Source organism: Ambystoma mexicanum, chromosome 12, assembly GCF_040938575.1.
Source record: "Ambystoma mexicanum isolate Mex_15411 chromosome 12, UKY_AmexF1_1, whole genome shotgun sequence".
NCBI lineage: Eukaryota > Metazoa > Chordata > Amphibia > Caudata > Ambystomatidae > Ambystoma > Ambystoma mexicanum.
In genome coordinates this window covers 988,169,953-988,196,176 of record NC_090936.1, presented here as the reverse complement: position 1 = coordinate 988,196,176, position 26,224 = coordinate 988,169,953, and the positions used below count along the sequence as shown (strand labels likewise).

The 26,224-nt window shown below is 51.2% G+C and overlaps 1 protein-coding gene across 3 annotated transcripts in view; it reads right to left on the bottom strand.

Moving 5' to 3' along the window:
• TYMP (thymidine phosphorylase) overlaps nt 1-26,011 on the bottom strand; it is a 490,120-nt gene extending 464,109 nt beyond the window's left edge. For 2 of the 3 annotated variants that reach the window (XM_069629484.1, XM_069629482.1), the window contains exon 1: nt 25,879-26,010. The gene's annotated coding sequence lies outside the window, so the exon portion shown is untranslated. Of the gene's footprint in view, nt 1-25,878 lie in introns of all 3 variants that reach the window. The other variant, XM_069629487.1, reaches the window with a different exon arrangement.
• Between the last annotated feature and the right edge of the window lie 213 nt (nt 26,012-26,224).

Sequence of the window (26,224 nt, the reverse complement as noted above, 5' to 3'; positions counted from 1 at the left end):
CCGGGTGCACGCGCACGTGAAGTGCGTAGTAAGTGCACCGCTGTTTGGCTGTTCGAGTGCAAGGGGGCGAGGTAAATCGGAGTCTGCATATGGGTATGAACCCTATTTGTTTTTTTGTCTCTAGTTAATGATAACTGAATTATATCCCTTGAACTAGCTACAGTATAGAGATATTCTGTCATACGCCGCCGTACTCCCTGGCACCTGTGGCCTCTAATCCGACTAGGAGGCCATTGATGTACCACCACGTACATCCGTTCGGGCAGCAGCGGTCTAGTTCTTCCTCCGCTTGCTGCTTTGGAGCTTATTAGCCATGCCCTGCCTTTCCCACAAGGCGTTGCAACCCTTTTTGGTCAGCCGTGCTCTTCTGCGCTGCCGCTTGTTGCTTCTACGCTTGTTTGCTTCATGTTTATTCCCGTTCAGTGCTTTTTCGTCAGAACGCCTCTGTTTCTCTGTGTTTCCTAGCCGCCTCACGGTTTTGCCTCTTTTCGGCGCTTCGGCGTCAACCTACCTTTCTCTCCTCTTCTTTTTGTACGAGCTCTGTCTTCCTTTCTCTCTCTGCTGCTCTCTGACTGCTCCACCCCTGTTTTGCGCGGGAGTGTGTGTTAGCACTACAGTTGGTTTCTTTCAGGGTAATTCATAGAATTTCACACAAAAGTGGCGCACGCGGCTGGCGCACAGTGTGCGCTTTCGAATGTCTGCGCCAGCCGCGTGCTCTAAAATTGATTTCCGCGCACAGCATATTCATGGATTTTAGCCTCCAAAACCAGCCGTGGCTGTGACCCTGCAGCAGCCCAGTTACGCCCCCAAGAACACCCTCACGCAAGGAAAAGCCATCAAAATTCCCAATTCAGCGCAAAGGGCTGCGCTAACCCTGGACCAGTTTACAGGGCTGCCAAACAGCAAACGCCAAGCGGGGAACGTGTATTTCAGGGGTGTGCGGGAAGTTGCACACGCGATTGGGCTTGGTACATGTATTTCAGGGGTGCGCGGGAAGTTTCACACGCGATTGGGCTGGGTATGTGTATTTCAGGGTTGCGCGGGAAGTTTCACACGCGATTGGCCTGGGTACGTGTATTTCAGGGGTGCGCAGGAAGTTTCACACGCAATTGGCCTGGGTACGTGTATTTCAGGGGTGCGCAGGAAGTTTCACACGCGATTGGCCTGGGTACGTGTATTTCAGAGGTGCGCGGGAAGTTTCACACGCGATTGGCCTGGGTACATGTATTTCAGGGGTGCGCGGGAAGTTTCACACGCGATTGGAGTAGGGTACGTGTATTACCGGGCTGCGCATGAAGTTTCACACGCGATTTTGCTGTCAGAGCAAGGAAAGCGTATTTTGGGGGTGCGCGGGGAGTCCTACACATGAATTGGCAGTGTGGGTCCTCCCAGGTGTCCCATCTATCCCCTCCACGGCCCCTGCAGGCAGCCCACACCACAGGGGACTACCCCGCACCCCTGGTCATGTCCCGCAGGCAGCACATCCACCATGGGCATGCCCCCCAGCCAAGCCACATGTCACGTTGCAATATGATCACCAACTCATGTCTCCCAGCACCCCCACCCCCCAGCAGTGCAGGGCACCTGCCAGCAGGCCCCCACACATGTCCCCATGTCCCCCAGCACCCCCGCCCCCAGCAGTCAGGGGCACCTGCCAGCAGGCCCCCACAATGTCCCCCAGCACTCCCACCCCCCAGCAGTCAGGGGCACCTGCCAGCAGGCCCCCACACATGTCCCACACATGTCCACCTGCACCCCCACCCCCCAGCAGTCAGGGGCACCTGCCAGAAGGCCCCCACACATGTCCCCCTACACCCCCACCCCCCAGCAGTCAGGGGCACCTGCCAGCAGGCCCCCACACATGTCCCCCAGCACCCCCACCCCCCAGCAGTCAAGGGCACCTGCCAGCAGGCCCCCACTCATGTCCCACACATGTCCCCCTGCACCCCCACCCCCCAGCAGTCAGGGGCACCTGCCAGCAGGCCCCCACACATGTCCCCCAGCACCCCCACCCCCCAGCAGTCAGGGGCACCTGCCAGCAGGCCCCCACACATGTCCCCCTGCACCCCCACCCCCCAGCAGTCAGGGGCACCTGCCAGCAGGCCCCCACACATGTCCCCTATCACCCCCACCCCCCAGCAGTCAGGGGCACCTGCCAGCAGGCCCCCACTCATGTCCCCTTGCACCCCCACCCCCCCAGCAGTGCAGGGCACCTGCCAGCAGGCCCCCACTCATGTCCCACTCATGTCCCCTTGCATCCCCACCCCCCAGCAGTGCAGGGCACCTGCCAGCAGGCCCCTACACATGTCCCCCAGCACCCCCACCCCTCAGCAGTGCAGGGCACCTGCCAGCAGGCCCCCACTCATGTCCCACTCATGTCCCCTTGCACCCCCACCCCCCAGCAGTGCAGGGCACCTGCCAGCAGGCCCCCACTCATGTCCCACTCATGTCCCCTTGCACCCCCACCCCCCAGCAGTGCAGGGCACCTGCCAGCAGGCCCCCACTCATGTCCCCTTGCACCCCCACCCCCTAGCAGTCAGGGGCACCTGCCAGCAGGCCCCCACTCATGTCCCACTCATGTCCCCTTGCACCCCCACCCCGCAGCAGTGCAGCGCACCTGCCAGCAGGCCCCCACTCATGTCCCCTTGCACCCCCACGCCCCAGCAGTGCAGGGCACCTGCCAGCAGGCCCCCACGCATGTCCCACTCATGTCTCCTTGCACCCCCACCCCCCAGCAGTCAGGGGCACCTGCCAGCAGGCCCCCACTCATGTCCGCCAGCACACCCACCCCCCAGCACTGAGGGGCACCTGCCAGCAGGCCACCACTCATGTCTCACTCATGTCCCCTTGCACCCCCACCCCCCAGCAGTGCAGGGCACCTGCCAGCAGGCCCCCACTCATGTCCCCCTGCCCCCAGGTCATGACGATCCTGAATCATGGCCCTTATGGCCAGCCTCCCCAGCCCAAAGACCCAACCAATTACTGCATCCACCCACATAGAAAAGGCAATTACATGATACAACCACAATGGCAAGTATGTAAATGAACACATGCCCGTCACACACACACACAATGGTTGCAAGTGAATGTGAAAACCCATATCATGACATGCATGAAACCAATGAGATAATACCACACATCGAAGTATGAAGAAAAAAATGTATTAAACGCAACATGAATGGATCAAACAAACAACAATGGGAATAAAAAAAGAAAAGCTGCATGTCCGTAAAATAATGAAAAACAAGAAATCATAATCCAAAGGAAAGGTGTCCAAAGTCACAGTCCAACAAAGCAAATCCAAGGGAAAAACAAAAGTGAAAACCATTGCTCCATGGGGAAATCTAAAAAAAAGAGATGAATTCAATAGTGAACTATATACAGATGAACAATCCAGGGTCCATGATCCCAACTGAAGAAATGAAACCTATCAAAAATACTACCTAATGAAAAAATATATACAGAAACGTGGTGCATTGTCCAAGCGCAATCAAAATAAAGAAAAAAACCAAAGGAAACCTAACACTATCTAACTATTTACAAGGGCAGCGGGCTAGTCCGACGGATCACTTTTGGATGTCCCGGGCCAGGGCATCATCGAACTCCTGCTCAATGTCCCGGAGGCGGTCCTCTTCCATGGCCCCGAGGGTTCGCAGGGACGACGATATGTTCTCCTCCAACTCCCTGCGAATTGCCTTCGAGGCACTCGGCCCGCCTCAGGGCCCTCCACATGGAGTGCTCCGCCCTGACCATCATGAGCCGTGCCTCTTCTGCCCGCTGCCGCTCCGCATCTATGGCATGGTCTTACCGCTGCCACATGGAAGACACTTCCCCTCCTGGGTCCTCCTGCCCTCTGGCCGATGCCTGCCCCTCCGATGACGAAGGCCCCGAGCCATCATGGCACCCACCTTGTTGCTGCTGCTGCTGTGCCTCTGCCCATGCCCTGGCTCTTGCTGCCTGCACATCCTCCTCCGGCTGGGGTGCAGTTGTTGAGGTGGCCACCCCTGCTGGACGTCCGACTCCCGACTGTGGCAGGGATGTGTCCTCCACCAGCCTGGCCGCAGGGTCAGAGGCAGCTCCACAGAGCACCCAGGTGACACATGGGTGGGAAGATGGCACGGAGTACGACTGGCGCATAGGGGGTTCAGTTGAGGAGGGGGTCGGAACAAGGCCCAGCAAACAGAGGAATCCGGCCCCAGTGACCTGTCCCAGTAGGTCGACGTGATCAACGAGCCATTCGAGACGACATGAGCCTCCCCATGAAAAGACTGCATTTTGCCTCGCATGGCCCGTTGACGCAACGCCACACCACCCAGGACAGGCTCAACCCGGTCCCGGATAGCCACGTCCGCAGGCAGAGGAAGGCCAGTTGTTGTAAGCTCATCCCCTGCCTGAAAACGGGTTTGGACGTAGGTATCCCTGCTGGTGCAGGATGATGCAGTCACAGGATCGGGGACAGGATTACACACAGGCACCTCCGCAGCAGCCTGTGCTGCCTCCTGTCCCTGCCCCTGCACTGCACCACTAGCACCAGTGGAATCCCCACCTCCAGACCCTGTCTCTGTCCCTTGCACGGCCTCCTCCTCCACCAAACCCCCCACCAACCTGGATGACTCTGTGCCATCTTCCTCCGTTGGGCCCTGTGGGGTCTCAGCTGCCCCTTCTGCTGCCGAGGAGTCCAACTCCGACCTCCGCCTCTTGGACCTCCCCTCGGCAGCTGCAACCTGGCACCGGACTCCTCACTCCCCGACGATCTGACAACCTGGGAGGGGAGCCGGGCCTTGCGTCTGTATCACCATGCCGCCCAGCTTCTAGGTCCCGGTTTAGGGTTGACATTCTGTCAATGAAACTGTCGTGGGTGGACCCTGGATAGTTGGCATATACTGAGGTGATGATTCCCTTGGCATCACATACTACCTGCACGTTGATGGAATGCCAGTGCTTGCGGTTTCTATAGATGTGCTCTGATGCCCTGGGGGGACGTAGAGCCACATGGGTGCAATCAATGGCACCTAGGACTTTGGGTAATTGTGCCACCCCGTAGAAATCCTGGACGGCAGCCTGCCTTTCTGCAGGTGTTCTGGGCAGGTATATGTGCCTGCGGACTGATGGGCGTGCAGTCATGATGGCCAAGCCCTGGTGTAGGCAGCGTGACTGCGTGGCCTGTGACACCCCCCCCACTATGGCACTTGTCCGCTGAAATGATCCGGTGGCCAAAAAGTGCAGTACATTGAGGACCTTCTCCAGGGGGCTGAGAGCTTGGGAGCAGAGGGTGGGTGATGTGAGGTCATCCTCCCACTCACTGACCAGGTCGAGTATTATGTGAGGTGGAAACCTGTACCTCCCATACACCTGGTCATCAGGCATGCCAAAAAGGCTGGTTCTGTGTGTGAAAATTCTGGGCCTGAGTATCCTCCTCCTCCTCCTGCGGTATCCCACGACCACTGCTGCTAGGAACGGTATGTTCATCCTGGCGTCTGAGCTTGCTTGTTGTTTGCGCGCACTTTTATGCTGCGTGGGTTCCTGTACGCCTGCTTCCTGCTGGCGTACGTGTTTCCGGATTAGCGCGCTTTTTTGGCACGTGTGTGTGGACGTTCCGCGCATTTGCCTCCTGTACATCCCCACCCACCCCAGTAATACACGTACCCCGCTCGCCCAGGCCCAATCGCGTGTAAAACTTCCCGCGAGCCCCTGAAGTACACGTACCCAGTTCACCCAGGCACAATTGCATGTAAAACTTCCCGCTAGCCCCTGAAGTACACATACCCAGCTCGCCCAGGCCCAATCGCGTGTGAAACTTCCTGCGCACCCCCGAAATACACGCTATTTTTGACACAGCGGGTGTCCGTGTTTGTCGCGTACCCCTTTGCACGTCATTTGTCCTAGAGGGCCACAGTATGGGACATTCATCAGAGCTGTATATACGGGCTTTTTGTTAGCACACATTTTTTTAATGCGCAGGGACGCTATCGCCTGCCTTCGTGTGGCGGACATGTGTTGATGTACATAGTTGACTTTTGGTTTGTGTCATGAGATCGCCATTTCACTGCTGGGGGTGGGGGTGCAAGGGGACATGAGTGGGGGCCTGCTGGCAGCTGCCCCTCAGTGCTTGGGGGTGGGTGTGCAAGGGGACATAAGTGGGGGCCTGATGGCAGGTGCCCTGCACTGCTGGGGGGTGGGGGTGCAAAGGGACATGAGTGGGACATGAGTGGGGGCCTTCTGGCAGGTGCCCTGCACTGCTGGGGGTGGGGTGCAAGGGGACATGAGTGGGACATGAGTAGGGGCATGCTGGCAGGTGCCCTGCACTGCTGGGGGGTGGGGGTGCAAGGGGACATGAGTGGGGGCCTGCTGGCAGGTGCCCCTCAGTGCCAGGGGGTGGGGGTGCAAGGGGACATGAGTGGGGGCCTGCTGGCAGGTGCACTGCACTGCTGGGGGGTGGGGGTGCAAGGGGACATGAGTGGGGGCCTGCTGGCAAGTGCCCTGCACTGCTGGAGGGTGGGGGTGCAAGGGGACATGAGTGGGGGCCTGCTGTAGGTGCCCCGCAGTGCTGGGGGTGGGGGTGCAAGGGGACATGAGTGGGGGCCTGCTGGCAGGTGCCCTGCACTGCTGGGGGATGGGGTGCAAGGGGACATGAGTGGGGGCCTGCTGGCAGGTGCCCTGCACTGCTGGGGGGTGGGGGTGCAAGGGGACATGAGTGGGGGCCTGCTGGCAGGTGCCCTGCACTGCCGAGGGGTGGGGGTGCAAGGGGACATGAGTGGGGGCCTGCTGGCAGGTGCCCTGCACTGCTGGGGGGTGGGGGTGCAAGGGGACATGAGTGGGGGCCTGCTGGCAGGTACCCTGCACTACTGGGGGGTGGGGGTGCAAGGGGACATGAGTGGGGGCCTGCTGGCAGGTACCCTGCACTGCTGGGGGGAGGGGGTACAAGGGGACATGAGTGGGACATGAGTGGGGGCCTGCTGGCAGGTGCCCCTCAGTGCTGGGGGGTGGGGGTGCAAGGGGACATGAGTGGGACATGAGTGGGGGCCTGCTGGCAGATGCCCTGCACTGCTGGGGGGTGGGGGTTCAAGGGGTCATGAGTGGGGGCCTGCTGGCAGGTACCCTGCACTGCTGGGGGTGGGGGTGCAAGGGGACATGAGTGGGGGCCTTCTGCCAGGTGCCCTGCACTGCTGGGGGATGGGGGTGCAAGGGGACATGAGTGGGGGCCTGCTGGCAGGTGCCCTGCACTGCTGGGGGGTGGGGGTGCAAGGGGACATGAGTGGGACATGAGTGGAGGCCTGCTGGCAGGTGCCCCTCAGTGCTGGGGGGTGGGGATGCAAGGGGACATGAGTGGGACATGTGTGGGGGCCTGCTGGCAGGTGCCCCTGACTGCTGGGGGGTGGGGGTGCAGGGGGACATGTGTGGGACATGGGTGGGGGCCTGCTGGCATGAGTGGGGGCCTGCTGGCAGGTGCCCTGCACTGCTGGTGGGTGGGGGCGCAAGGGGACATGAGTGGGGGCCTGCTGGCAGGTGCCCTGCACTGCTGGGGGGTGGGTGTGCAAGGGGACATGAGTGGGGGTCTGCTGGCAGGTGCCCTGCACTGCTGGGGGGTGGGGGTGCAAGGGGACTGTAACGCTCACCTGGCTCCCACGGAGGCTCTGGTCTGGGTTGCTGTGGCCTCTTCAAGCGTGATACGCAGAATTCGGACCACCGATTGAACAGGACCCCCAAATCTTGCTTGTCTGGCCCGTAGGAATATCCTTCTGCAGATGAGAAAGGGGATTAACTGTCTGCTGAATAGTGTGCTTGCTCGCCCCTTTCCCCCTTCGTTCTTCTCTGATTCCTCCAAAACCCCCGGTTAAGCTCACCTTATGGTTTGGAAGGATGAACCCTCCATCCTGCTTCTGGTGCAGGGGCGCGTGTTTGTCCAGTTACTTCACTGGTTTTCAGAATGGCGCTGGCACATCCACTTGACTTTTCTGAGCGATACGCCGTAAGTATGAAGATGCAAAAGTTCAAGTGTGAGCCTCCTTTTATGTTGTCTTTTCTGTCCTTTATTTCAGGTGCAGAACAAAGGCGATGCGTTGAGGGGTTAAATTGCCGGTGGTAAAATCAGGTGAGTTAGTGATGAGGGCGACCCCTCTAAATGTCTTTATAATTCCCCAGTAATGTCTTTTGTCCTTTCCCCATAGGGGCCGGGGTGCGGTACCTGCCAAAGATGCGGCGCCGACCCGAGATGTGGAATGGTTCACCAAGAAAAGCCGGTAAGAAATATGGCTGAAAATTCGGCTTTCCTCTTGTGTTCCCTTGCTCACCTTTTGTCTCTTCTTCTCTCCCCTAGGTGCAGAGATGTGGCGACCGGTGCTGAGAGCCGCCATGGAGCCGGGCGGCGTCTCGGGAACAGGTGAGTGAAGCGCGGCGCTGCAGCAAGCAACGCGGTGCTTTTAAATGGAAGTCTTCCTTCAGGAATGCTGGCGTGAAGATTCCGGATGCAGGTAAGAAGGTTGAATAAGTTCTTGGTTTTCACCTTTCTCTTCTCTTATTCCCTTAAAGGTGTTCCAGGTTCGAGTCGGGCGTGGCTGGAGTCCAGGTGCAGGAGCAGACACGGTGAGCGTTCAGCTGCTGGGATGCAGAACAACGCGAAGCACGTGTGGCTGTCCGGGCGTGGCTTAAATAGCTTTGGAAGAAGTTCCAGGTGAGTATTCTTCCACAGCCCCACCCATGTAACAAAATAGTTCCTTCAGAAAAATAGTCCCTCCTAAGCCTCATTTGGCTTGGTTCTTCATGCAGCATGGTCTGCATCAGGTGAGTGTGCAGCATGGTCTGCTTCAGGTAAGTGCACCAAACACTTCCCCTTATGAGCCTGGCGCCTATGGCGCCAGGACTGATGCCCAACATGAGCCTGGCGCCAACGGCGCCAGGACAGAGTCCAAAGAGCCCCTATAAAGGGCCGCTGGGCTTTTACCCGGGGGCGTGATGCCTGCTCCCGGGGGTGCTGGGCTTGGCCTGGTGCTCCAGGGGTAGGCATCATGACAGCACTCCCCCCCAAGGCCCCTCCCAAGGTCGTTTTCCCAGGAGGTTTCGGTTTGTTCGGGAAATTCCGATGGAACCTTTTTACTAGCCGAGGTGCATGTACGTGGTCGCTGGGTTCCCAAGATCTTTCCTGAGGCCCGTACCCCTTCCAATCAATTAGATAGAAAAGTTTTGATTTTGAGATTTTAGAGTCCAAAATGTTCTTCACCTCGAATTCAGGCTCCCCATCTATCTGGATTGGTTCTGGTGGCTTTATTAATCTGGTTCCTGGTTGCACTGGTTTCAAAAGCGACACATGAAAAACGGGGTGAATCCGCATGTTAGCTGGTAGATCTAGCTTGACTGCCACTGGGTTAATTATAGCTTTGATCGAGTAAGGGCCTAAATACCTTGGATTAAAAGTCTGAGGTCCCTTGAGCGATAAGTGTTTGGTAGCCAACCATACTTGATCCCCTAGTTGGTATGGGGGCGCCTCCTTTCGATGCAGATCCGCATTCTTTTTGTATTTCCCTTTCGCATGTTGTAAGTGTGCAGTAGCATCCTTGAAGGCTTGAGTAATCGTAGAATGCAAATGGTCCACTGCGGGCATTTCGAGGCTCAAAGGTGAGTCCAAGTCTGAAGTACGAGGGTGATGTCCATATAGGGTATAAAAGGGGCTCTGACCAGTTCCAGAGTGTATCGAGTTATTGTATGCATATTCAGCCACCCATAAAATATCCTTCCAATTACCCTCCGATTGGTGCAACATACATCGTAGATATTGTTCAAGGGTCTGGTTCGTTCTCTCCGTCTGACCATCGGTCTGTGGGTGGTGGCTGGTTGAGAGTCTTACGTCGATTTGTGCCAGTTGACAACACTTTTTCCAAAAATGAGAAATAAACTGGCTTCCCCGATCGGAGATTAGTATGGACGGGAATCCATGCAGACGGATGATATTTTCGAGGAATTCCTTGGCAAGAACAAAAGCTGAAGGTAATCCTTTCAACGGAATAAAATGGGCCATCTTGGAAAATAAATCCACCACAACCAGAATAGTATTGTATCCATTACAAGAGGGCAGGTCCGTGATAAAATCTAGTGACAAGGTGTGCCAAGGTGCTGGTGGAATGTCTAAAGGTTGAAGAAGACCAGCGGGTTTTGTTTTTTGACCTTTGTTTTGGGCGCAAACTCCACAGGACATCACGAAAGATTTAATATCCTTTCGCCAGGACGGCCACCAGAATTGTCGTTTAATTTTTTCCTCTGTTTTGGCAATGCCAGGATGTCCTTCCATCAGAGTATCGTGATGACGGGAAATAACCAGTTCTTGCAATTCCTTTTCTGGCAAAAATAAACGTCCTTGGAAGTAAGGTAAGCCATCGTTGATTGAAAAGGCAGACCCCCTTTTGATCCAATCCTGCAAGGCTGAAGAGTCCAGGAATAGTTTTACCCGTGCTTGAATGTCTTCAAGGGTTTGTAAAGTGGTTATCCCCAAGATTCTTTGTTGGGGAATTATCGGCACAGGTTTTGAGTTTGTGTCCATTTCTCCCAATCCAATTCGAGATAGCGCGTCCGCTTTGCCATTCTTACAGCCGGGACGGTAGGTGATTACAAAATCGAACTCAGCAAAGAATAAAGCCCATCGGAGCTGTCGTGAAGACTGAGCCTTGGCAGTTTTTAAATATTGTAAATTTCGGTGATCAGTGATCACGGTGATGGGATGCCTGGCGCCAAGAAGATAATGCCGCCAAGCCTTAAAGGCGGACTTAATGGCTAATAATTCCTTATCGGTGATTGCATAATTTATCTCCGGCGGTGAGAACTTTCTGGACCAAAATGCTACGGGGTGCAGTTGGTTGGTTTCGGGGTCTCTCTGAGACAGGACAGCTCCCATGGCTAAGCTGGATGCGTCGTTTTTGACTATATATGGGAGATCAGGACGCGGGTGTTTCAAAATAGGTGCGGACGTAAATTTAGCTTTTAATTCCTGAAAGGCCTGTTCAGCTTCCTCGGTCCATTCAAAACGTTTATTCTTCCGCAAGAGTGCAGTGATGGGTTGCACCACCGGTGAAAATTCCGGGATAAACCTGCGATAAAAATTGGCAAAACCAAGCATGCTTTGGACACCTTTCACCGAACTAGGTGATGGCCATTTGAGGATGGCATCCACTTTCCGTGAGTCCATTCAGACCCCTTTAGGTGTCAGGATGAATCCAAGAAACTCAACCTCGGTGGTATGGAAAACGCATTTTTCCAGCTTTGCAAACAGTTTGTGCTGGCGCAATTTCTCAAGGACGGCCCTGACATGTTTTCTGTGATCAGATTCCGAAGAGGAGTACACCAGAATGTCATCGATATACACGACAACACAGACATCGATGAGTTCCCGAAGGACATCGTTCATGAAGAATTGGAAGGCAGCAGGCGCGTTGCACAACCCGAAAGGCATCACCTGGTATTCGAATAGTCCATATTTTGTACGGAAGGCCGTTTTCCATTCGTCGCCTTCTTTTACTCGTACCAGATGATAAGCCCCCCGGAGATCTAACTTGGTGTATATGCAAGCGTCCTTCACCTGGTCAAGGAGTTCAGGGATCAAAGGCAGAGGGTAACGATTTTTAACAGTTATCTGGTTCAATGCGCGGTAATCGATACAAGTTCTAAGGTCGCCTTCTTTTTTTGGCACGAAGAACAAAGCCGAGGATGCCGGAGACTTTGACGGGCGAATGAAACCATTGGCTAGGTATTGATCTAAATATTGTTTCAAATGCAGATTCTCCAGCTCAGTAAGGGCATAAATCCTGCTACAAGGGGGTTGTGCACCGGGCACCAGATCGATTTGGCAATCGTACGATCTGTGAGGAGGTAACGTGTTTGCCTGTTCCTTTTGGAAGACGTCCTGAAAGTCTTGGTATTCCGGAGGTAGTTGCATGGAGACAGAGGTTACTGATGCTAGACTGATCTTCAGATTTTCTGGGTAGCAGGTTCGTGCACACTCCGGAAAGGTTATTCTCTTCGCTCGCCAATCAATTCGAGGATTATGTGTCTCTAACCAAGGGATTCCGAGAATAACCTGAAACTGTGGAGCCTTGATTACATCAAACACAACTGCCTCCCGATGGCCGTCCGGACCTACAAGTGTCACCTCAGCTGTGGAATGTGTTACCAGTCCCGAGGCAATTTCGGTTCCATCAACTGTGGTAATGACATCTTTGCTGGTTTTAGGACGCAGGGGAAGGTTAATCCTGGAGACCAATTCACGATCCACGTAGTTTCCTATAGCCCCACTATCGATGTATGCCTTTATTGCATGCAACTGCTTAGGCTGTTCCGGATCTACGAGGACCATTGGCACAGTGAAATGCGAGGTCTAAAAGTTTGTTTTCAAGCTCGGCAAGCGGACCCCTACGCTTGTCGGGAGGGGTCGTTTCCCGATACAGAGGTTTCATGGATTTTATCAGCGGCTCCTACCACCTTCCTGGGCGGCCTTGTCGGGCAATCTCATAGAAAGTGTCCAGAGGATCCACAATAAAGACATAAGTGCATCTGCCGTCTTCTTTCACGTTCCTTTTGCGTTAAAGGTCCTTTAACTCCTCCGATTTGCATTGGCTCAGAGGCTTCAGCCCCATTGAGGTTAGCGTGGGTCTTGACTAACACCCGGGTCTCAAACTTGGACCGATCTGCTTTTCTGTTTTGGAGTCTGTGATCCAATTGGACCACTAAGTCTATATATTCTGAGCATTCTTGGGGCGGATTTACAACTTGGGCCAGGACATCTTTAAGTTCTCCGCGTAGACCTCGATAAAATAACGTGATTCTTTTCTCCTCTGGCCACCCAGTTTCCACAATTATTCTATTAAAGGTTGCAATGTAGGAAAGGAGGTCTTGATTGCCCTGTCGCAGAGATAGAAGTTTGTCATCTAGAGCCTGCCCCTGGGAGTGACGAGCAAATAACCTTTCCATGCTTGCTTGAAATCCTTGAAAATCACGAAGAATCGGGTCATCTTGAGTTACCAGTGGAACTGACCAATCGGCAGCACTGCCGCTGAGATATGACAATACAAAGGCTACCTTGGTCTGGTCATTAGGGAAGGCCCCAGGTCTGCACAGGAAATGCAAACGACACTGATTCATGAATACGGCGAATCGTTTGGGGTCCCCAGCAAAGCGTTCGGGTGGGGCCAGCGGCATGTTTCCAGGTAGATTAATCTGCACCGGGTTACTGGAAAGCACAGGAGCAGGGTTCCCTCCGGAACCGGGTAAAGGAGTTTGTCCAGCTTGACCTTGCAAAAGCTGTCTAGCCAGGTCATCAGCTCTTTCCTTTGTTACAATCACTTCCCTCCTCAGAGCATTAGTCTCTTGACGAGCGGCGTGTACTTCGGCCCGTAATTCCCCCAGTAGTTGGGCCAACTGGTCAGTCTCGGAAGTTTCCATAGCGCCTGGGTGGGAATTTGTAGGAAGGCTTCGCGTTCTGTAACGCTCACCTGGCTCCCACGGAGGCGCTGGTCTGGTCTGGGTTGCTGTGGCCTCTTCAAGCGTGATGCGCAGAATTCGGACCACCGATTGAACAGGACCCCCAAATCTTGCTTGTCTGGCCCGTAGGAATATCCTTCTGCAGATGAGAAAGGGTATTAACTGTCTGCTGAATAGTGTGCTTGCTCCCCCCTTTCCCCCTTCGTTCTTCTCTGATTCCTCCAAAACCCCCGGTTAAGCTCACCTTATGGTTTGGAAGGATGAACTCTCCATCCTGCTTCTTGTGCAGGGGCGCGTGTTGGTCCAGTTACTTCACTGGTTTTCAGAATGGCACTGGCACATCCACTTGACTTTTCTGAGCGATACGCCGTAAGTATGAAGATGCAAAAGTTCAAGTGTGAGCCTCCTTTTATGTTGTCTTTTCTGTCCTTTATTTCAGGTGCAGAACAAAGGCGATGCGTTGAGGGGTTAAATTGCCGGTGGTAAAATCAGGTGAGTTAGTGATGAGGGCGACCCCTCTAAATGTCTTTATAATTCCCCAGTAATGTCTTTTGTCCTTTCCCCATAGGGGCCGGGGTGCGGTACCTGCCAACGATGCGGCGCCGACCCGAGATGTGGAATGGTTCACCAAGAAAAGCCGGTAAGAAATATGGCTGAAAATTCGGCTTTCCTCTTGTGTTCCCTTGCTCACCTTTTGTCTCTTCTTCTCTCCCCTGGGTGCAGAGATGTGGCGACCGGTGCTGAGAGCCGCGATGGAGCCGGGCGGCATCTCGGGAACAGGTGAGTGAAGCGTGGCGCTGCAGCGAGCAACGCAGTGCTTTTAAATGGAAGTCTTCCTTCAGGAATGCTGGCGTGAAGATTCCAGATGCAGGTAAGAAGGTTGAATAAGTTCTTGGTTTTCACCTTTCTCTTCTCTTATTCCCTTACAGGTGTTCCAGGTTTGAGGCGGGCGTGGCTGGAGTCCAGGTGCAGGAGCAGACACGGTGAGCGTTCAGCTGCTGGGATGCAGAACAACGCGAAGCACGTGTGGCTGTCCGGGCGTGGCTTAAATAGCTTTGGAAGAAGTTCCAGGTGAGTATTCTTCCACAGCCCCACCCAAGTAACAAAATAGTTCCTTCAGAAAAATAGTCCCTCCTAAGCCTCATTTGGCTTGGTTCTTCATGCAGCATGGTCTGCATCAGGTGAGTGTGCAGGATGGTCTGCTTCAGGTAAGTGTACCAAACACTTCCCCTTATGAGCCTGGCGCCTATGGCGCCAGGACTGATGCCCAACATGAGCCTGGCGCCAACGGCGCCAGGACAGAGTCCAAAGAGCCCCTATAAAGGGCCGCTGGGCTTTTACCCGGGGGCGTGATGCCTGCTCCCGGGGGTGCTGGGCCTGGCCTGGTGCTCCGGGGGTAGGCATCATGACAGGGACATGAGTGGGGGCCTGCTGGCAGGTGCCCTGCTCTGCTGGGGGGTGGGGGTGTAAGGGGACATGAGTGGGACATGAGTGGGGGCCTGCTGGCAGGTGCCCTGCACTGCTGGGGGGTGGGGGTGCAAGGGGACATGAGTGGGACATGAGTGGGGGCCTGCTGGCAGGTGCCCTGCACTGCTGGGGGGTGGGGGTGCAAGGGGACATGAGTGGGGGCCTGCTGCAGGTGCCCTGCACTGCTGGGGGGCGGGGGTGCAAGGGGACATGAGTGGGACATGAGTGGGGGCCTGCTGGCAGGTGCCCTGCACTGCTGGGGGGTGGGGGTGCAAGGGGACATGAGTGGGGGCCTGCGGGCAGGTGCCCTGCACTGCTGGGGGGTGGGGGTGGAGGGGGTCATGCGTTGATGATCAGTAGTGCAAGCTGACATGTGGCTTGCCTGGGGGGCATGCCCATGGTGGATGGGCTGCCTGCGGGACATGACCAGGGGTGCAGGGTAGTCCCCTGTGGTGTGGGCTGCCTGCAGGGGCCGTGGAGGGTGTAGAGGGAACACCTGGGAGGACCCACACTGCCAATTCACGTGTAGGACTCCCCTGCACCCCAGATATACACGTACCCCACTCGCACAGGGCCTGTCGCATGTGAAACTTCCCGAGCACCCCCGAAATACACGTACCCCACTCGCACAGGGCCTATCGCGTGTGAAACTTCCCACGAACCCCAGAAATACACGTACCCTGCTGGAATCGCGTGTGAAACTTCCCGCGCACCCCAGAAATACACGTACCCCGCTCGCCCAAGGCCAATCGCGTGTGAAACTTCCCGCGCACCCCAGATTTACACGTACCCAGGCCAATCGCGTGTGAAACTTCATGCAAACCCCAGGAATACATGCACCCCACTTGCACAGGGCCTATCACGTGTGAGACTTCCCGCGAACCCCAGATTTACACGCAACCAGGCCAATCGCGTGTGCGACTTCACGCGAACCCCAGGAATACATGCACCCCACTTGCACAGGGCCTATCGCGTGTGAAACTTCCCGCGAACCCCAGATTTACACGCACCCCGCTCGCCCAAGGCCAATCGCGTGTGAAACTTCCCGCACACCCCCGAAATACACGCACACGCTATTTTTGACACAGCGGGTGTTCGTGTTTGTCGCGTACCCCTTTGCACGTCATTTGGCCTAGAGGGCCACAGTATGGGACAATCATCAGAGCTGTATATACGTGCTTTTTGTTAGCGCACATTTCGGCGCACATTTTTTTCATGCGCAGGGACGCTGCCGCCTGCCCTCGTGTGGCAGACGTGTTTAGGCCTGTGCGCGTCTTCGCCCGTGCGCTGGTTTGCCCTATTCGATCCCATGAATACGTGTTGTAGGAGAGCGTGTGGGCGTTCCGCGCACTTGCCTCCTGTCCTTCTCCCGTGACGCCCACATTTTCACGCGTTGTTCCCCATTCCGCGTGTCACGCCCCGTGTTACGCCTACTTCTGTTATGTGCGCCGAGCTGTGTGCGCTTTCGCTGTGGCCGTAGCGCACGCCGCTAGAAGACCTGTGCGCCGGCGTGCGCCACGCAGATTTTCAGCGCACATCCCAGATTTTACTCGCGCACGGACTTCCATGAATCGATGTGCGCGGGTTTTGCTGCGATTTTCGCACTTGCACTGCGATTTTCGCACTTGCACTGCGATTCGCACGGTTTCGCACGCTTGCGCGTGAATTTTCAGCGCACATTAATTCCATGAATCAGCCTCTTTTTTTTTTCCTACCTCCTTCCGCAAGATTCTGCACTTCTTCCTGGCTCCGTCTTACCTGAATTGCTTATACTTCGGACTACCGGCTGAGCCCATCTTCCACCCAGGATCCTGTCAGCAGCATTTCTTTGGGGCTTTTTATGGCACTCCAGGCTTTTTCCCCATTCTTTGTCCCTCTCGGGGAAGGGGTCACAAGGTGGGCTCTCTGACAAACCTTCACAGTGGCTTCTCTTCGAGGGAGATCCGTCATCAAGCTAAAAACAAGAAAGACTACAGAGCCCGAAGATCAATAACACCTTTTGACACGGATGTCGATCTATCAGGTGAAGAGGAGGAGGAGGAAATAGGGAGAGTTAAAGTCGACCGGAGTGGCGAGGTTGACATATTCCTGAACTTGAAAACTGTTGCGTACTACGTTCTTATTCTGTGGGCTAATCCCAGAAAACAACGATTTGGGACATGAGCTTTTTTGGTGGGGCATTCATGTTGGGCAATTGATTGGTTATTTTGTGTTGTTCCTTTTAGATTTGTCTGGTCCATCCCTATTGATAGTACTCAGTAACAAAAGGGATTTGTGTATTACACTTAGGCAGGCCTTAACTCAAAAGACCTTGTAAATTGAAATTATGAAATCGGGATGCTTCTTGCACTGAGGGAAACTTTATTAATTAATGATGTCTTTCAAGTTGAGAAGTGGTCGAATAGTTAAAATGCCAGCAAAAAAACAATCAATACCAACTATTAATAACGGAGTCAATAAGGCCGAATCAAAACAAGTGAAAAGGACTGCAGACAACATTGTTGAACTGCCAGGCAACACCGAACTCCATTTTGAATCAAACATTGGTAACTTGTCTCTTTCTCAAAACGTAAACAATATTTGTCACGAGGCAGCTTTCGCTCATGCTCGAGCACAGAGTGAACTACGATCAAAACCAGTGGCAGGTCTGCCTTCTATCCCCACCCAGGTACACAATGACTCAAACTATGTACCTATAAAAAGTTTCCTGAGCATGCGAGATATTGGGTTGTCTGCTTCCTTGGTTGAAAATGAAGAGGAACTGAGCGGGCCCCCCTCTGACATATCAATCGAGCGGCCCCCCCTCTGACATATCAATCCTTGCCCCCGCAGTAATGGCAGGATTAGAAACACGTGTAAGACTCTCAGTTGGTCCCTCCATGCCAGTCACTGCAGCGGTAGGGAAGGTTGCAAATGTCCATCTCCATTACAGGGAGGTGGACAGCATTGTTGATATGAACCAATTACATGATAATCCACCTCTGGATGACTCATCAAAAACAGGGCCTCTGGCAAGCTCGCCCAAAGGTACGCTGCCAGATAAGGGAAAAAGCGCCCCTTTACATACTGACCAAAATTTGACAAGTCTTTTTAATACGGATGGCACTTCCCTATTAGTGGCTGACCCATTAAATCCATGAGAGGACTTGTTGAACTTAGAGGCCTCCCATCCAGTATTATCAAGAGTTTTGAACCTTCTAGACAAAGGGCACGACTATATACATTACGAACTACGTGATCTAAAAGCTTCATCATTTGAAGTTTTATCTAAAGTAAATAAATTGGAGGGCTATATTTTTGCTGAGAAATATAGACTTGAGGGCGGGTGTTTCAATCGCCAGAACAATGTTATACGTACCACAACCGCAGTAGCAACTCAAACAGTAAGCACTGTGATGAATGACCAATTCATACAACAGCAGGATGTAGCAACACCCCCTCTCATTTCTTCGCAAACTTTTGCACAGGCATTAGGGGCAACTCAAGCTATGTCCGCTACTCAGACACTGACACATGCACACCTATGCCAGAAAGTGGTCCAAAATAGTGAAAAAATAGAGCCGATATATTTTTTTTCTCCAGGTGGAAGATTCATCACAAGTTACGGCTCAGACGGCTGAACCCTCAAGCTCTAAACCTGTAGAAATTGACCACCATGATAGCCCTTCTGCCCTCACTAACTTGATGGATGCTGAGGTGCGAAGTGAACTTGAGCTAATTGAGGTTGATGAGGGATTCGAGGAGATCTGCAATTCTGGTGCTGGGACTCAGTTCTCATCCAGGACAGAGAAACGCTTGTCCTTACGTGCACTAAAAAGAAAAGCCAACCGGCAAGCCGCTCAGCAGGCGTTAGGCAAAAAAACAAAAAAAACTTTAAGCTCCAAACATAATGAGGCGATGGTGCACAAAAAGGTGATAGGCACCTCTACTAATATAGAAGTTGGTATTGATCTAGACAAACTCTCTGAGGAGAGTAAAAGAGTCTTACAACTAAACGGTGGGACTTCTGCCGATTCCACTAGCAAAGGTTCAACAAAAGGATTTGCCTTCCGGCTCAAAAAGTGAGGTTAGGCCTCTCGGTAAAACAGATGTGGATTCTCAGGTGGATAAATTAAGTTAAGCCAAACAAATGGAATTCGCTTCTAGCCTAACAATTCCCCAACAAACGCAACTATCGATGTTTTATAAACCAATTGCAAATAAAAAAAGCAACATGGGAGTTCATATACTTGAAGCTAGGGGGCAGCCGTCAATGAGCGCTCCTTGCTCAGCTCAAGGGTCTCCTAAAACACAGGGTGTGGGGAAATTAGTGGGAAAACCTCTGATGGCAATAATTAATGAGACCATGCCTAATAAGATCTTGGGAATTAAACAAACACCCTCTATTGTTGAGAGTGATCCATTGTGCAAATCACCAAGATTGCACAAAGGAAAAGCATCCTCCCATGCTGAGAATGATAGTGTGCCCCCAACCTCATCCAACATTGTTGGCTGGATAAGCAATGCTGACATCAATTAACCAATCCTTTATACTACAGGCATTTTATAAAATACCAGCTCTTAGAACTTTAAACTCTAGGGATATTGAATGGATCACGCTTCTGGTGATGAACAATCATCGGATGGTGTGTCAATTCCAATCTCCAAACATAGCAGATTTAGTGTGGCAGCACAGGAGGGACCTCAAGCTAATTGGACTAACTCCTTTTCTTTTTGATACTATTGACGAGGCAATTACCTTTAACGAAACACCGGAAGAATTAGAAACTCTGCGAACGATAAGTGACACTAGGCCTCTTATGAGTGGACCTCCCGAATCAGCAGTGATTGCGCAACTTGCTGCTCTCTTAAACATTAGCAAAGATTGGTCATGGCTGACCTCTCTTGCTGTCACCTTGAACTTTCACATACATTTAGTATGTATGGTCTCACAGTGCCATCTAGTGGAGTTGCATAAATATGATTCCAGATGTACAACATTTCCTACAGTTGTTTACTTTCTTTAACTAACCTAAAACACATTCTACCTACACCTGACGCAATAAGTACCTTTTAACAAGCGTGCACCTCCTAATTACCTTCCCTCATCGACCCCTGAAGCCTCCCTTAGTCCCCCCTTTTTATACTTTTCATAACAGAACCCTTTTTTGTCTTTTTGTTCAGTTATAAACCCAACCAGCAATACTGCATTACTCTGTGCAATTCGAGATTCAAACCTTGATTCGATTATTTATACCCTTGTTTTTTTATTTTTTTTATTTCATTGTAATCACACCTTTGATTATTGATGCTTTGCTTTTTCAGCAACGTAATCACTGGCCACCATCTCAATATATGTTTTCGCTGCTCCCAGTTCTGCATCATGTTGCTCTCAGTTGCTTTGCCCCACCTCACATACACAGAGGTACACAGACTGCCTACATGCATGCGTGGCGTTTTGAGTGAGGAAATCTATTTCGGGTCGCAGAGTCAACCTTTTTGACCTCTATTATCCACTTGACAGAGATGAATAATTGTTTGATGGAGGTAAGCGAGCGGCTAGTTCTTACGCTTTGTACACCTTAATTGTGGGAATTCTGAGCACTTTTAAGAGGGGCTGCATTTTGGATGACAGTTTAGTGCTGCCATGCACATTCTTTAACAGGGCAGTCATTCGAGCATTCACGTGAATGCAGTGCATGTAATTTTAAACGTGTATAACAACACTCTTGGCCCCCTTGAGGGATAGGCAAGTCTGCTGTGGACTCTCACAGCTTGACATTCCAAAGCAGTGTCTGCTTTCTGCTTTGGCATTTTTTGCCATTTTCTGCTAATTCATTTTTTGAACATCCACGTTAATGCTGCACATGTTGTTCTGTACTGGCATAATACTCTTGGCCTCCTTGAGGGATGGGCATGTCCGCTGAGGAACCTTACAGCACAGCTCTGTTTGTAATTTTACCAAAGCAGCGCCTGCATTCTGTCTAGGCATGTTTTGCCATTTTCTGCTATTTCATCATTATAATGGGCTTCTCAACTGGTTTGTTGTAGTGATCTACAGATGACACTGGTGTTTCGGGTTAAGCTGTGCTGCTTTCCCAACTTCCAACATCTGCAACTTGGCTTCCCCTAATTCAATAGGGTGCCTTTTCAGGTGAGCCACCATGTTTTGCTCCAGTTTCAAGCACTTGATATAGCACTTTTTGTCTTGTTTTATTTCATTTTTTGCATGTCGGTCTTACTTTAGGTTAGGATTTGGTCCTGGCTTCCCCCAGCGTGACTGACCATATCACTTTGTTACGGCCACCATAGCAATTTGGCATTCATCAGGTTGGTCCAGTATTGGTCTTCTTTGGACTAACAATCATATGTTTATATATAATCTGCATTGTGCACTTATATACTTGTCGCAGATTAACCATGGTCCTGAAGGTTCCCCACCATTCTGCACGGTCTTCTTTTGGGAGTCACTAACCCTTTCGCTCTGTCATATATAGCTGTTAGATTGGGATTCCTATTTTGCTTTATTGTTATACGGCATATATGATCCCTGAGTTGTTTCACAAAGAAAATTGGGCTGCTCTTTTGTAGTTGCCCTCTCTGTTTAATTGTATTCGGCAGACAGTCAGCTATGACTCATATGTTCTACGCATTAGTCTATAGCCATGTTTTTGTGTTTTACAGAATGGTAACATCCACCTCCTGAGGAAGACGTTGTGTTTACTACCACTACACGTCGAAACCAGTTGAGAGATATACCCTACAGGGTTGTGATCTTTTGCACTTTTCCTTCTGATCCACCCTGACAATAGATTATTTATTAATTAATTCTGTTGATTATGAATATAAAAATTATGTCTGTTTGATGGGGACCAGTCATGAATTCCTTCTCCCCACAGGTTTTTTAGCATGATTCTTTTGTCTTTTAAGCTTTTGGATGTATGTCACGGTATGTTGAGTTGGGTTTGAATAAGTGCACTATGAATGGCAAGTATGTGTGACAATGTTTTAGCCGACTTTAGGCATACGGTTGCTGCTGTTTTGCTGTATTAAAGTGATCAGTGTTTAATTATTTGTGATTGACTCACCATTGTTTAAATTGTTGGTATCACTTTCAATAAATTTTGATACGCATTTTTTCAAATTGATTTGTTTCTCTGGACAATCTTTTTCTGTTGTTCTATGCAATTGTAATACTCTGGTCCAGAGGCTAGAGTTTCCCTGCCATTTTCAGATTTTTCAATATGAGGGACATCAACAGGAACATTCTTGTGGACGGGCACCCTTTGCCGATAATCAGTGACAAGTTGTCGACTCTCGATAAGGCCAGAATATTTTTTGTGATTGACCTCTCTCAGGCGTATCACCAGATCCCCTTGAAGGAAGAGTGCCAGCATTTGACGGCGTTCATTACAGTTTTTGGAACTTTCAAGTATCGGAGGATGCCATTCGGGCTTGCCTCGGCAGCGGCCGTATTTCAGAGAGTGATGGACAAAGTTATGGAGGGTGTGAGGAATGTTGCAGTGTTCCAAGATGATATGCTTGTGTTTGCGAATTCTAAGTCTGAACATGATGAGGTTTAGAGGCAAGTGTTGGGAAGGCTGTCAAAAGCCGGTGTGACTGTAAGAAGGGACAAGTGTAAGATTGCGGTGGGGAAGGTGGAGTATCTCGGACATGAGATCGATGAACTGGGTGTGAGACCAAAAAAGTGTTTGGTAGAAGCTGTGAAAAAAACCCCTGTGCCGACGGACAAAGACCAAGTGAGGTCTTTTTTAGGCCTTGCAGAATATTACCATTGTTTTGTGAAAGATTTCGCTTTAGTGTCGGCCCCCATAGGAATGATTCTTAAAAAAGGGTCGAGGTTTGAGTGGTCTCCGGAGTGTGGCAGGGCGTTTGAGAGTATCAAGGAAGCAATCAGTGAAGCACCGTCTATTGGGAGATTTAATCCCATAGATAAAACAGTTTTGATTGTTGATGGTAGTTTGATGGGGTTGGGAGCCACATTGGTACAAGTGGATAGAGAGAATAAGGAGAGAGTCATTGCCTTTGCTTCAAGAGCATTGAGGGGGTGCGGAGTCCAAGTATCCAGTAATCGAGAGAGAGACTTTGGCCATGTTCTGGGCTGTTATGCATTTTAAATTTTTCTTGTGGGGCAGGAGATTTGTAGTTCGCTCTGATCATAAACCATTAGTACAGTTGTTTGAGAGTGGAAGGTGGGCTCTAGGTTCGCCAAGGATAAGCAGGTGGGGTTTAGGTCTTCAAGGGTATCATTTTGACCTGAGTTTTTTGCCCGGGAAAAAGAATGTTGTGGCAGATTGCCTATCGAGGATGCCTTTAAGTGTCACTGAGACGGTGGAGGATGAGACAGTGGAAGAATCGGTGGTAGCTGAAATAAATGAGGCAGTTGCTTAAGAAGAGTGGTTGCAGGGAGAAAGTGCTGATGAAGAGCTTAAGTTGATCAAGGAATGGACGGTGAAGGGATGGCCCCACAAGAATAGTTTGGATAGGAGATTTGGCATATGGTGGGAAGTTAAGGAGGAGTTGAACATACTTGAGGGCAAACTGAGGAGAGGACGATGTATCATACCTCCAGTGTCGATCAGGCAGACCCTTTTGGAACTGGCTCTTGAGGGTCACCCAGGGGAAAGTGCAATGAAGAGGAAACTGCGGCAGAATTTCTGGTGGCCGCGCATAGACAAGATGGCGGAGTGGTGGGTGAAGGAATGCATGGAGTGTCAAATGAGTGACAAAACTAAGGTGACAAGGGAAACACCGTTGAGTCCTACCACGGTGCCAGAGCAGCCGTGGTCTAGAGTGGCTGTGGATATTGTGGGACCCATTATGGGTTTGGGAGATGGATTGAGGTTTTTGTTTGTACTAGTGGATTTTCACACATAATGGATTGAATGGGAGGCAGTAAGAGAGGTCACAGCTAGAGAGCTAATAGCGTTCTTAGAAAAAATGTCCTTTAGAGAAGGGGTGCCCACTGAACTTGTTTCGGATAATGGGGTTCAGTTTGTATCGTTGGCAATGAAGACATTTCTCAGCAGTTATGGCATTAGACATGTTAGAACTGCATTATATCACCCAAGGGCCAATGGCCTAGTGGAGAGAGTCAACCGTTTTTTGAAAGAAGGCTTGCAACTAGCCATGAGGGTAAGGCAGCCATGGAAGCAGATGTTGAAGATTATGACGTGGAATTATCTCACTACCCTGCATTCAGTGACAAAGGTATCACCATTTGTTTCTCTCAAAGGAAGGGAACCAGGAACTGAATTGTGTCCAGGGTGGTTGGGAGTAGCAGGAGTAGTTCAAGTGGATAGAGAACAGATAATGAAATGCATCAGGGAGAGCCAGGAGAGAAATAAATTGTATTTTGAAGCCCGTGAGAAAGTGAAGGAACATGAGTGGAAGGTAGGAGAGATGGTATATGTAAAGAATCCTAGACTGGTGAACAAATGTTTGGACAGCAAATGTATGGGTCCTAAGAGAATTTCTGCAGTAAGGAAGAGTGTGGTTGTATTAGAAGGAGGAGAGGTCTGGTCTAAAGGAAAAATTGCAAAGGCACATGGCGTGGATGGGAGAGTGGAAACTGATGAGTCTAATCATGACAACAAAAAGAAAAGAGATGAAGAGGGTGAAAGTGTTCAGAGTGGTAGTGAAAGTGCCCAAGGTGGAGGTGCTCATGACAGTTCCGGAAGTAGTGTTCAAGGTGGGAGTGAAAATGTTCAAGGTGGAGGCGCTCAAGATAGTTCAAATACTTATCAGAGATCCAGGTCTAAGCCGGTGTGGATGAAGGACTATGCATCTTATTGAAAGAGTCTGTGTCTCATCCGTGTTAAAATTGTGTATTGTTTTGAGTAGACAAATGTTATTTGTACCACTTTGATTCAAGTGTAGCAGTTATATTTGTGTTAACATTTTCCATATTTGGTTATTCTTTATACTACGCCTTAAGTAGAATTGTTAATTTTAGTTTCATTTATTTCATTGAAAATCTTTGTTTTCGTTAAGGAGGAAGGTGTGTAGTGATGCGCCCTTTGGAATGTTGAGGCACGCGAATCATTCTCCTTGTATGCATTCGGAGCTTGGATCACGTGCCCGCAGTAACCGTTGGAGGAGATGTGAAGTGGTTGGGCACGGCGGGCCCCGTTACAATAAATCTCCCCTTGCGTAACTTCGAGTGCCTCCCTCAATCCTTACACACCCCTACACACGTTTAGACATTCAGTTCCCCTGCCTGAATCCCCAATAGGCCATGCAAGGCTGAGGAAGCAAATCACCCCCTGCCTTGCATGGTCCATTTGACATGCATTCGGGGGAATTAAACTGTCCAATGGAAACCATGTTTCCTTTCGACAGTTTAAGCTTGCCCAGGAGCATTCCCTCAGCTGCAGCAGGCACCTGAAGGACTACTCAGTGTTTCCACTGGGCTGACTCGGCTGTTTGATGGGCGAGGGTACTACCGGCTCCACGTCCCCTTGGCCATTATGGACAACCCACCCCTGTCCCCATATTGACGGCCTGATACATTTCAGTGGTGTCTCCCAGTCACAACAATTCTGTCCTCATACAGTTCAATTAAGTTTCACTCATTCTCACCACTGGTTTCAAAAACCTCAAAACGAATGACCTATCCCAATCTCAGCCCTCATACCAGGTCCACAAGTAAGGGCTCCCTCTCTTTGTTTGGGGTGTTCATTGGAAATTGTTCAGTGGAGAATGGGAGCAGTGCTCAAGCTGGTTTCCCTCTCCCCTTTATGTCAGTGGACAATTTTTGCTCTCTTCTCCCACCCTCTAACCCCTCCTCTATCTTTCATACGATGTTTCGTTCTTTCTCTATTTTTTCGTTACTTATTTTAAAAATGAAGATCACTTTTAGTCATCAGCATGCTGGACAAAATAGAATTATGTACACAGTACCAAAAATCACAACTCCCTAAAAGTAATGAAACGGTCCTTAAGACTTACAATTGAAATCCAAGTTGACGCGACTTCCCTGCTCCTGATCGTTTCGGTTTAATATTCGGTGTGTGTGAACTATTTCCTTTTTTTATGCGGAACCATACTAGAGGGTGGGGATTGGAACCGTCAGTGTGTGAAGGCGGTGAGACGTGATGTGAGCTAGCACGCCTAGTTCTCAGCCAGTAAGAAGCAAATGATTCACCAGGACAGGCGCTTTCTGTCTCAGCACAGCTTATGTCATCATATTGCCTTTCAAGTGTCAACACGCCACCTGACTTTGAACACCTCCGCCCATACTGAGAACATACAATGAGTTGCGTAGATATTGGCAGCAGTTTGCTTACACTGGGGA